This window comes from Puma concolor, chromosome B4 (assembly GCF_028749965.1).
Source record: "Puma concolor isolate L17-30 chromosome B4, mPumCon1.1.hap2, whole genome shotgun sequence".
NCBI classification, from domain to species: Eukaryota; Metazoa; Chordata; class Mammalia; order Carnivora; family Felidae; genus Puma; species Puma concolor.
Window position 1 is genome coordinate 45,593,219 of NC_141673.1, and position 13,463 is coordinate 45,606,681.

Here is a 13,463-nt window from a genome sequence, read left to right on the forward strand (position 1 = left end):
TCTGCCCCTCCCCTGCTCTCGCTCTCTCTCAAAAATAAATAAACATTAATTTTTTTTAATCCTAGAGTAGAACACAGGCAGCAACCTCTATGACATCAGCCATAGCAACTTCCTTCTATATATGTCTCTGGATGCAAGGGAAACAAAAGCAAAAATAAACTATTGGGATTTCATCAAAATAAAAAGCTTCTGCACAGAGAAGGAAACAATCAACAAAACTAAAAGGCAGCCTAGAGAATGGGAGAAGATATGTGCAAAAGACATACCTGATAAAGGGTTAGTATCCAAAATATGTAAAGAACTTCTAGAACTTAATACCCAAAAAATGAATAATTCAATTAAAAAATAGGAAGAAGACACATAGACATTTTTCCAAAGAAGGCATACAGATAACTAACAGACACATGAAAAGATGCTCAACATCACTAATCATCAGGAAAACACAAATCAAAACTACAATGAGATATCATCTCACACCTGCCAAAATGGCTAAAATCAACAACACAGGAAACAACAGGTGTTGGTGAGGATATGTAGAAAAGGGAACCTGCCTGCACTACTGGTGGGAATGCAAACTGGTGCAGCTACTCTGGAAGCCAGTATGGAGGTTCCTCAAAAAGTTAAAATAAAACTACCCTACAATTCAGCAATTGCACTACTAGATATTTACCCAAAGAACACAAAAGTACTAATTCAAAGGGATACATGTACCCTGACATTTACAGCAGCATTATCTACAATCCCCAAATTATGGAAACAGCCCAAATGTCCATCAACTGATGAATGGAGGTATATATATACCCGTATACACACACACACACACACACACACACACACACACATATATATATATATATATATATATATATATATATATATATATATATATATAACACAATGCTATTCAGCCATCAAAAAGAATGAAATCTTGCCACTTGCAATGACATAGACGGAGCTACAGAGTGACATGCTAAGCGAAATAATTCAGTCAGAGAAAGACAAATACTATTGATTTCATTTAATCATAGAATTTAAGAAACAAAAAAAATGAGCAAAGGGGAAAAAAGAAGAGGGAGGCAGACCAAGAAACCTACCCTTACTAGAGAGAACAAACCAATGATTACCAGGGGGAGGTGAGTGGGGGGATGGGTGAAATAAGGGAGGTGGATTAAGCAGTGTACTTGTGATGAGCCCCAGCTGTTGTATGGAAGTGTTGAATAGCTATATTGTACACCTGAAACTAATATTACACTGTATGTTAACTAACTAGAAAAATAAATTCCACAACTTATATGAATAAATAAATAAATAAATAAATAAATAAAGTAACCTACATATCTAAAGGGTAAAGTTATTTTATTTTTATTTTAAAAGAAGATTCCAGATTTTCAAAACTTTTTTTTCTAAAACATATATACCCTCAAGTGACTTCTTTCTAAACGATTTTAAAATGAGGTAAATTGGGGAGCAACTATATTCCCAGGGTATTTTATGTAAACATCCATAGCTTGTTGGTCTAATTCAGAAATCTAGATTCAAATACGTCTTGGTATAAATTTTGTCTTGGGTGGTATAAATGCATTTTGAAAAGAGGCATTAAAGGAAGCCCCCATGGAAAGTTAAGGAAATTCAAGGCAGGAAGACTTGAGAGTTGGAGGTCAGTTCTCTGGACTTTTAGGCATACTTTTCACAAGAACAAAATTCTCTAGACATGACCATAAATAACTATGTCCTTCAGGTGGGTTCAGGATTGTCTTTTTTCTGTGAAACCCAGGATGCACTAGCTGCTTACTCATCCAGATAAAATGTTACTGGGCCTCCTCTTACAGCAGAAGCTTTATTTAGCAGTTGTGCCGAACATCTCATATGTTCTGACACACTGACAAGGACAAAAGCATAGTATATTTTTTCATTAAGCATCCATATGAGGAACTCTTCAAGGATGGGCTCACATAAGAGGTTGATGAGATTATTTACAGAGATGGGCCATCACAGAGTTCAAGAACAATATTGAATAAAGCTACACTTCTCAAACTCCACTGGGCTATAAAACTGAATTTACCATCCTACTAGGTCCATAATAAATAAAATACGTATTACCATCAGTGAATACCAGCATAACTAATGTTTTTGATCATCGCAATTAATCCATAATGGAAATGGATCAATTGAAATCTGCACATCATTTTATCACTCAGATATACATAGAAAAGCAAAGAAGAAAAACATCTTGTCTAGGGCATGGGCTTGGTAACTGGCTGACACTTTTTAATCTCCATTGTCGAATTCATTCATACGTGATATGACCGATTCCTGGAAGGTAAGGAAATTATTTTACTGTACTGATATTTGCAAGATAAGGGAAATAATTGCTAGAGTAAGGCTTTCTCTCTCTCTGTTTCTGCTATTCTGACTTCAGGGTGAGTTTACAGAGAGAATGAAATCTCCAGATTAAAGTTTCATCAAACCACCTTTGGCTGTTCTCAAGAAAAAATAAGTTAGCATCTTCACGTACTTCATTGAGAAATGGATTATTTCTTTCCTTGCTTCTCCCCCAGGAAGGCAGAAGTCATAACTTCAGCTTGGATGTTTGTGGGTAGCAGAGTATTACGGGGAGCACGTCAGTACTGGGGACTTGATGACATCTATAAGCCAGTCTATAACATCCAGAAGTCAGGTGTGTGTTCATCACCTGTCCCTCTTGTAAAATATAAGGAGAGGTTTTGCCTCCAGCTTTTGATTTTTGGTTTTGGTGTGGCAAGGCACGCGTGTATTCTGTCCCTAAAGAGTTTCAAAATTCAGAAAGGTATCATCCAGGGAGCCAAAGCAGCAAGCCATTTATCAGAAACAAACCCTTCTGACAGTGGTAGATCATAAGCGCAAAGAATCAGCCCATTTCTATATATAGACAAACAAATGCAACCTGGCCAGTGTTCATTCAGCAAGTCCACATAGGAAATTCATTGCTTAAAACTTTCCATTTAAGGTACACTTTTGCACCATAAGCCAAATCAATGAAAGATGAAGTTTTAATATCTGGGTAAAGGGTAAAAATAACTGTAAGAGAATATATTGTGGTGTTCCACAGATCACACTTTGGGAAACACCACCTCTGCAGGATAAAACTTCCCACGACAAATGTGTAAAAATATACACCACCCTCTTGCCTGGGAATCTATGAGGAAGCATTTAACACTCTCTAAGCAAACATCTCTATCACAGGTTCTGCTGTTACATTCCCAAACTTTAGCTTTCTGTATATGGCAGCAAATTTCTACATCTAGCTTTCCTTCATTCTTTTTACCATCAACCAGAAGAAGAAACATTGAGTACTGCCTCTGCCAGAAGTCTAGAAGTAAACCACCCTGACAGCTGTGATCTAGTATCCTTTCAGTTTAGAAGCAAGTAAAGGTCCACTTGACTTTCTAATAATTTAGCACACAGCAAATGTGGAAGGGAAAAAATGAGTGACTCTTATTTCCTTATTTCTAGGATAAAATAGAGAATGGTTTTTTTTGCTTGTAGAAATTTCTCCTATACTCCACCAGCAACAGCATGGCTTCAGTTGGCAACAAGGTCACTGAAAAGAGACATTAAAATGAGCTAATGAAAAACATTTGGTCCCAAAGCTATAAAAATGTTTTCTCAAGCAGAAGTGGAAAACAGTGAAAGATTTGGCTTTTAAAGTAAACAAGAGTGGAATTAGGAACAAAAATGCCATAAAGGGGCAGATCAATGGTCTGACTGTGGGCTGTCTCTGACAAAGGCATCAGGGGATGCTAAGAGGCAGGTGTGCTCATTGTTTTCCATGTCCCACAGCTCAGAGGTAAGGGATATGCTCTGAACATTCCTAACTTCTCAGGTGTGTCAAAGGAATCATGGATCTCAGAATAAGGGCATATCACTTAATGTTTGAGGAAGGTAATTCAGAACAAGCAAAAGAAATTTCACTCTGCACTGTTTTTCAAGAAAAGTGTGAATAATTCAAACTAAAGAACTCTTAAGAAGGTAATACTTGTGTTTAATAAAACATAAATTTGTGCAATAGTACAGAGGCAGCCATTTTTGCTTCCCCTTTTGCATCACAAATATTTAAAGTGAAAAACAAAAATGTCTCAAAAGATACCGCTGTAAGGAATCTGAAACAAATAGAAATGAAATTTGCATCACCACCTTATCTCTGAGGGTTTTGAGAGTAGAATAAATCACTGTTAAAATTCCTGTAAACTACAAGCATTTATTGTGTGCTTACTATCTGTAAGGCACTGAACTATATAGTAACTAGGATATTGCTAAACCTTGATTCTAGAAAGGACTAGTGAAGCAGATATATATAAATAATGATAAAATATAGGAGCTCTATTAGAAACGAAATGAGTGCCTTTTCATGTTTTATGTCCAATGTGTTCTCTAAACATAAAAAGAAATTGGAGAATTATTAGTCTAGTGTAGTTGATGAAAGGCACAGACAGAAACATCACTGTATGAATACTGACTCCAACGTCAGGATTGAGATGTTGGATAAGTTACTACTTAAGTTTCCCCATCCACAAACTGGGGATGGGAAGAGTATCTGTTATGTGGTTGTTGTAAGGATTAAATGACTTAATATACATAAAGAACACATAGAAAAGTGACTGGTACATAGCACCATAGAGTATTAGTTGAGGTTATTATTTCAGACATAAATACCTTTAAACATGCTAATTTTCCCCAACACTACCAGTACACTCATTTCAAAGTGGAGAAACCATTTTGGACATTAGATAGCACTTAAAACTCTTGTTTTCACTCTTAACAAATGTGGCCACTGAATAGTTTCAACTGCTCCAATTTAGTCATGAAGTTCCTGCTGTGACTGATGCCCTTCCAGAAGGAAAATGATGTGGCATTAAATGGTTGCACATTCCATCTTAAAACTGTAGGGCTGGAAAACAGTTTAGGGAATATGTAAGCAAAACACAGGCATTCAACTGCTTGATCATCGCTTTGCTTTGGCTTAATAGTACTTACCAGGGGGATACATACCAAAAATTCTCTGCTGTAGGCCAGATATTTTTATGGCACAGAGTTAATTGCATAATGCTGTAAACTTACAGCAGAAAGGCGATGCACAACTGAACGGCACCAGCTGATTTGCTTCTGGATGTGTTCCACTCTACAGAAGCCTAACCATGCCTCTCAGGGTCACCGAGGTCCACACAGCTCCACGCCAGCCAATGTGCATCTCTACTTACTGACTCTTAGCTCCAAGACAATCTTGGCATAGAATGTTTCTGAGGACACATAGGTTATTGACTCAAATCTACAAGAGGGTAAGTCAAGAAGAGCTAAATAGGGTAAAATAAGGATTGATTAGAAGGGAAGGACAATGAAAATAAAAATACATAATCAAGGTAGACTCTTCAAGAACTCTTAAATAATGATAATGGTTTTCTGAGGCAAGAAACTGCATCTAAAGGTCATTTTTAAAAGAGAGATTAAATAAATGGCTAGATGAAAGGCAGAATAATTTGAATAAATGTGTAACCTTCTCTACTAGGAGAGTCAACACCCATTCGACTATGTGATCAGGCAAAGAGAGGACAGAATTTAAAATCAGGTAGGCTGGATTGAAATTTTAATTCTTCTATTTATGAAAACTAAATAGTTCCTCTATTTTATGTAAGCCAAAAAAAATATCTGTTCTAGGTTTCAGCTTGATGTAATGTTTAAATGGAATGGTGTATGATAAAACTCTTGGAACACAGTGAGCATTCAGTAAATTATAACTATCAATAGAATAAAGCATACTGTGTTTAATCTTTAAATTAGTATCATTGTTTTATTCAAGCTTTTAAGATGATAATAAAGGAGAATAAAGGTGACAAAACAGTCATTGATGGCTTAAATTTGTTATAAATTTAAGATTTTTTGAAGAAATGTTAATATTTGTTACAAATTTTTTTTTCAAACAGAGCCTAAGAATCTAAGAATGATGCCACTGTTTACAGCAAAAATGTTAATCTCTAAAGGTAAGAAGCAATAACTTGATGAGGAAACAAAAGATGGAAAAAGTAAATGAAGCTTAAGTCTTGAGTCTATGTACTGACCAATCATTATACCTTTTCAATCTCTCCTATCTCTTAACCTTTCTTGTGTATTTCCCATCTCTTTGTCTCTCTGTGCCACAGTCTGGATAGTTTCTTTAGTTCTATGTTCCTGTTTACAATTCTCTCTTCAGCTCTTTCTAATCTGTAATAAACCATCTACTACTATATGATACTTTTAAATGTATTTATTACAAATTTCCTTTCTAGGAATCCTCATTGGTTGTATTTAAAATCGGCTTGCATTTTGCTTAGAAATTCAAGCATCTTTGTATTTTATTCAATTTATTCATATGCCATTTTATATTGTATATCTAACTTACTCAATATTTTAATCAAATGCATGAATGATTCTGCTGTCAATTGTTTGCGCTGTCTCATATTCACAGAAACTTCTTTCCTCGCATGATTAGTGATTTTTTTTATTGAGAGATGCTCTTTTTCCTTGGGATTCATCTCTGGAAATCTTTTGAGATGTGATATGAAAGCATGTATTTCTAGAAAGGATTGGTTTTAGCTTCTGCCCAGCATCTGGGGACACCTCTAGTGCAGGAACGAGCATTTTAAATTAAAATCCTGTCTTGAGGTTTAAGTGTACCAAGGTCATTTTTATTTGAGCTGCAATGCCATGCAAGTGTTACTTGTGGTCGCAAATTTTCCGGGGAAAGTTTGGAACAGAAAATTTCTCTTCAGTCCCCCAAAGAAAATGAGTTTATTTCTAGTTCATCTGTGTGCTAAGGGTACAGATCTCTAAGGTCCTGGCTTTGTGGGAGGCCTCCCATTAAACTTCTCACCTTAGGCTTTGTCTTCTTTTCCTATCTTTGTGAAACCTTGAAAAGTATGCTCAAATTCTCCTGGTTGGAAAAATGCCCTCAAGGCAAAAGCCAGCTTCAGTATTTTTTTTAATCTCTGCTTTTTAAAGGTAAGAATATGTTGCATGAAATCACAGTCAAGCCTTCTAATACTGATATAAAGACAACTCAAAAAAGCTGTAAGACATTCTATTTTTAAAAAGCAGAAAGACCAAAAACTTGATTCAGTGCTACCAGCAAATATGCAATAGCATGAATGATAAAGGATGTAGAAAACATGTGTCTCTAGATAATTTTCTCAGTAGGTCATCAAATGGCCCTTAGCCTCCACTAAAAGAATCCATAAAAATATCTGTGAAAGTGTGCCCAAAGAAGTATATTCATTATTTCAAAGGAAATAGCATATTTACCTTCAGAAAATCTACATGAGCCAAATAGGGTTTTTTATTTGTTTGTTTGTTTGTCTGTTGTTTGAGTGGTATTGTATCAACCCTGCATAGTAACAAAATTTGGTCTATTTGAAACAAAAAGTCTGATTGAGAGTCATATAAGACTTTGATGAATACAGAGGTAAATTGTTTAATACTTGGAAGGTACATTTTTTTAATAATAAAGTTAATCTCTGAATTCACATGTAAAAGGAATCATAATGAAAAGGGTACCTAAAGGTAATTAGGGTAATTGGGGAATTACTCTTTTGAATTTTGCATGCAACATTGGTAACTATATAGGGCTATTAAAGATTTTATATTACATAAATATACCATATGTGGTTGATTAAAAATGGGTGGTGGTTATATTGAGCAAAAAGGTGTGAATCCATGAGATGCTAAAACAAAATCCATCCATGGTTATTCTTCAGGAAAATTCAATTCAGTTCAACCTATTCCAACATATTCCATTGTCATAAGTACACAAACAAAAATTACATTGTGAATGTTTTTGTTCTCTGTTTTCCACATTCTTTTTGTAGAAAGGAAATTTTCGTCCTGTTCTCCTTTTCCCTCTTCTGTACTTCTCATTTGTCAAAATGTCAACTTTTAATTCCAGTTGCCTTGCTTGTTTAGCCTTTAAATCTTAATTTATTCCTAACTTTACTTGTCCTTTTTCTAACCACCATAGAATCCTGTTATTCCAGAAAATCTATTCAAAACATTGCAACCCCCAATGTGCTAGGGGAATATGCATTGGCTGATTCCCAATTCTTTTTAGGTTTTGTCTTCAATTGCTATTTTTCCCTCAATATCTTGTATAAAACAATTTGAGATTCACAGGCTGAATTGATCTTGTTCTGTTAACAGAAGCCCCATTTCTTTTTGAGATGCATTATAGCCGCCTCTTAGCCTAACGGAATTAAAGTCACATACAGTCACAGGGTGAGCAACTTACAGGAATGGACTACTTACTCTTTCTATATTACCATTTGTACTAATTAGAATGGTAGTTTTCATTCTTATTTTGGGATATTGATGAAGTCTGGCATGAGCAAACCATTGCAAAAGTCATTATAATTAGTCTTTTGCATAAGCAAAACATTAAGAACAAGTAGAGCTGTGAAAGTACTTCAGAAAGCTACAGAAACACGATCTTGCTATAGACAAGATCTGTAAGCCAAGACTTCACAGCTCTGACTCTCATACTGTGTGATGACCACTCTGGCTTTCACAAAAAGAGCAAGAAAAATAAAGCCAAAAACAACACTGTACTAGCATTTCAGCAAAAGACAGAAACTGTGTGCAACAGAAGCATTCAACAGTAGCATACTACACCATTAGTTAATATCAAAACAATGAGCCACAGATGGGGCGCCTGGGTGGCTCAGTTGGTTAAGCGTCCAACTTCAGCTCAGGTCACGATCTCGCGGTCTGCGAGTTCGAGCCCTGCGTCGGCTCTGGGCTGATGGCTCAGAGCCTGGAGCCTGCTTCCGATTCTGTGTCTCCCTCTCTCTCTGCCCCTCCCCCATTCATGCTGTGTCTCTCTCTGTCTCAAAAATAAATAAACATTAAAAAAAATTAAAAAAAAAAAAAAAAAAAAAAACAATGAGCCACAGAGAGGCAGGAGAGAAAGAGAATGCCCATCCAATAAAATTAATCCATTCCTTACAGTATGGAGTAATCTGCTACTTATTTCCACAAATACATATTGTTTTTTCTTTCAGTTTCATCAAGCAAATCTGAGTCATAAGTGGAACACCTAATGGGGAAGAAGTACAAGTGACTCAAAAGTAAAAGAGCAAGCTGCTTTAAGTATTAAGAGTTGAGAAAGAAAAAAGAGAGAGAGAGAGAGAGAAAGAAACCATTCAGTTGGTGATGACTCAAACACGTGCAGAAGAAAACTTGCCTCCATCAGCAAAATGCACACATTAGTAATTTACCAGTAAGTGGTAAAGGCATTTACCAGAAAAATATCAGTAAAATCATCTCCTCTTACCATGTACATTTTCTTTACAAGGGCAAAAAGGTGTTTCCTCTACATGGTGTCTTGAAATTACCCCTGGCCTAAAAAAATGGTAACACAAGGCCAAAGGCAAAGACAAGACTCATGGTAATAAAAGAAGGGAGTTGCTAAAGGATGTCCATCACAGACATTCTCTCCAAGATTTTTTTTTTTTTTTTTAAATTTTTTTTTTTTCAACGTTTATTTATTTTTGCGACAGAGAGAGACAGAGCATGAACGGGGGAGGGGCAGAGAGAGAGGGAGACACAGAATCGGAAACAGGCTCCAGGCTCTGAGCCATCAGCCCAGAGCCTGACGCGGGGCTCGAACTCGCGGACAGCAAGATCGTGACCTGGCTGAAGTCGGACGCTTAACCGACTGCGCCACCCAGGCGCCCCTCTCCAAGATTTTTTTACAGATATCAACAGATGATTCAGAGATGGATGGGAATCATCTCTAAATTTTCCCATTTACCTCAGAAGCAAGTAGTTTGTTTCTCTTACCATTCACACTTCTACAGTTATAATCAAGAACTTGAGTGATACATAAATATGGGTATACAAAATACACTTCTAGTAAATTATAAATTTTATATTATATTATTTGACTAGGATATACTATGAAATCAAGATCCAGGGGGAATTTTTTTGGGTGCTCTTCTTCAATTTAGTTTGCTAATTTGGGAGCAGATTTTTAATTTTATTTTTAAATAATATCAAAGAATGAAGATCTTATAATCCTTGGTAGTTCACACTGAAATGTTTCATTCTTTTTTATGTCAGGAAGTTCTTTCGTAAATGGAACTGAAATTTATTCCTGTAATTTAAGGCTATTTATCTTACTCTGACCTTGATGTTGACAGAAAAGTAGTGAGTAGCCTTCCTATAATGACCATTCATATATTAGAGCCAATAATTAAGTCACCTCTTAGCTCTCTGTCCTCCAGGGTGAACATATGTAAGTTCTTTAGCTTTTTCTGATAGGATTTATCTCCAATTGTTTCTAAAGCAATCTCCCTCTCTCTCTGTCTCCCTCAATCCCTCTCTCTGTCTCCCTCTTCTCTGCTTAATTTTTCTCAGTCTCCTAAACTTTCATATTTTCTCTGTGAGATGATCATGATCAGTGATTATTACTCCTGGATTGCATACCCTTATTTTTATTTGCACGCCAGTACATTACTTACTTAAAAATATAGCACCTTTTCATTCAGGTAAAATTCCTTCCTTTAGTATGTGTAACCCAAATCATACTTCCTACTGAAACAGTGACATAACAGGTGATTAGTTAAAGAAAGTATTCTGGTAGAGTGAAGGGAACATGAGTTAAAAATAAGACGGAAAGCCCATGTCTGACACCAAAGAGCCTGAGAAGACCATTAAACTCCCTGGGCCTCTGTTTCTTCTTATGAAAATTGAAGATTATTATGCCCACCTTACAGGAATGGGAAAGTAAATAGATGACTAAATGGATGTCCAGTAGCAAACTAGACCCTCAAAGGACAGCTAATACTATTATTCCTACTAATAGTATATTGCCATTATGTACCTGACCAAAAGCCTGATGTCCAATTGTTTGAACAGGAATGACCACAAGTGCTATAGTTAATCAATATCTATAATACACCAGATGTGTATCTCTTGTGTAACTGTACATACATACTATGCAGTAAAATATGCACAAATGTGTCAAAGAGGACAAAATAGTAATCAGTTGCACTCATTTGATGGTGTATATGTTGCAGTCTGTGAGTGGAGGGGTGCCTGGCTGGCTCAATAAGTTAAGCGTCCGACTTCGGCTCAGGTCATGATCTCACGGTTCGTGGGTTCGAGCCCCGCATCAGGCTCTGTGCTGACAGCTCAGAGACTGGAGCCTGCTTCTGATTCTGTCTACCTCTCTCTCTGCCCCTTCCCTGCTCATGCTCTATGTCTCAAAAATAAATAAAACATTAAAACATTTTTATCAGTTAAGCAGTCTGTGAATGGAGAAAGCAAAGGCTATGAAGAAGGACCTGTTTAGAAGAGTAAGAGCTGGAAAAACTTGCAGAGCAGGAGGCTGACTGTGCCTGAGGCAGGAGAACACAGAAACAGCAAAAGAAGAGCTGAGCTGACAGGAAAGGGGTCCCCTGAGGTCTAGGGCTCAGGGGTCAGGCCACATGTGACATAACCCATTAGGAAACAGAATGATTGGGTAACACAATCTTCCTTCCCCCGCTGAAATTCACATGGAATACATCTGAAACTCGTTAATCCTACTTCAAGTGCCAACTCTTTTTCCTAATTCCTATAAACAGATGGGATCTTTCCCTCTGTAACACCATAACATTTTGCTTATATTGCTTTCCTGACATTTACTTTAATTCAATTCAACAAATACTTAGTGAGTGCCTACTCTATGCAGGCAGTATAACGGATACTGGAAAACAATGAAAAGCACAGACATAGAACCGTCCTTTTATGAAGCTCACATTCAACGGTGGGAAGCAGGAAGCCAGATAATATAGCAAACATAATATTGAGAAAATTCTATAATATGTTAGAAGGTGATCACTACCCAAACAGCCCAAAACAGTAAGTGGATCAGAATAAGAGAAAGGAATGAAGGGAAAAAAAAATGAGGGTGTCACTTACCACTTGAAACAAGTGGCCTCTCCAAGAAAGTGACATTTAAGTAAAGGCCTGAAGGAGAACAAGTTAGAACCATGATGACAGCTGAAGGAACATCATCCTCTACCCAGGGAACAGCCAGCGCAAACACCCTAGTGTGGGAGGGGGGTTAGTTGGATTTAGGGAAAACAAGAGTTGGTGGAGCGGGAATAGTGTGAGTGAAGGGACAGTAGTAATAGATGAAGTTGGGGGATACAAGAAAGAATAAATACTGGAAATACTCTGACAGCAGAGACAAGATTTCCTGACAAATAGGATGAGAAAAAAAGAGGATTGAAGATGGCCTGAGAACTAGAAGTTGCCATCCACTGAGAAGGATCATATCATAACCTGCCTTCAAATATGTTTATTTGTAAAAAGTTTTATAGGTCTGACTTTAAACCCTTGGCTTGTTCACTTGCTAGATGTCTGGCCCTACGGAAATCACTTCCTTTTTGAAGTTTCAGTTTCATCAGTAAAATGGGTTGAAAATGCCTACATCCAAGTGTTCTGTTAGGAATAAAGATGATAACACATGCAAAGCATTTCACACAATGCCTCATAGATAGTCAGTGCTCATTAAATGATAGATATGCTTTACTGTTACTCTTAGTATAACTGCCATCTTAATTTCATAGGTCTTATGTCTACTACTGGGTTATATTCTTGAAGGAAGAGGCTATCTTTTTTTTTTTTTTTCCTTCTACAGAAATGACCCGTTCTGTTTGTAGAGCTGGACTGTGCTCTCTTGGTGTCCTAATCGTGACCTGGTTGACATACTGCTATGAGTGGGAAACCTGTTATCAGAAAAGACAATAGATGCAAATGGCTGGTTGGCTTTTTGTATTCACTTCTAAAAATTACAGAAATTGTATACATTTTCCTCTTTAGCCATACAGGAAATTTTCATAAAATACATCAGCCTTGGTATAATAATTGTTCAAAAGTGTTCTTGTTTGTAAAGGATTCTCTTTAAATTTGCTTAAGTCATTTGGAAATCTCTTCCTCTCTCCCAAGCTTGTAGCAATTCATTTCAATGTGGCATCATATGTAAATTTAATGAGCATTCGCACACTTTCATCATCCAGGTTATTGGGTCATTGATTCTTATTTCCCTTTGTGCTTTTAGAGCAAAGAGACTATCTCAATCCATCTTTCCCAGTCTTTCTATCTATGGACAGTATTTTCCTGTTTCCATTGTATGTTAGGATAAAAGCATCTTCTTTTTCAATTACACTTAAAATGGAAAATTGTTATTTCACTGGAATGTAATTTTTTAACAGACTAGCTATCACTTTTTTTCTTCCCATCCTAAAAATATGCATGTAATTTTAAGAGTTTTTCTTTTAATCCTGGCCTTGAGACTATCCATATTGAACATCACTCAGTATTTATTCAAAATCACTCAGTTCTTAAATTCAAATCTACACAAATTAGTATTGGGTCTGTTGGTTCCTAACCTTTATTTCTGTATAATCTTCTCT

The 13,463-nt window shown here is 36.4% G+C and overlaps 1 protein-coding gene across 1 annotated transcript in view; it reads right to left on the reverse strand.

Annotated features, from left to right (window-relative positions):
• TRHDE (thyrotropin releasing hormone degrading enzyme) overlaps positions 1 to 13,463 on the reverse strand; it is a 396,068-nt gene that overhangs the window by 138,389 nt on the left and 244,216 nt on the right. The window lies entirely within an intron of this gene.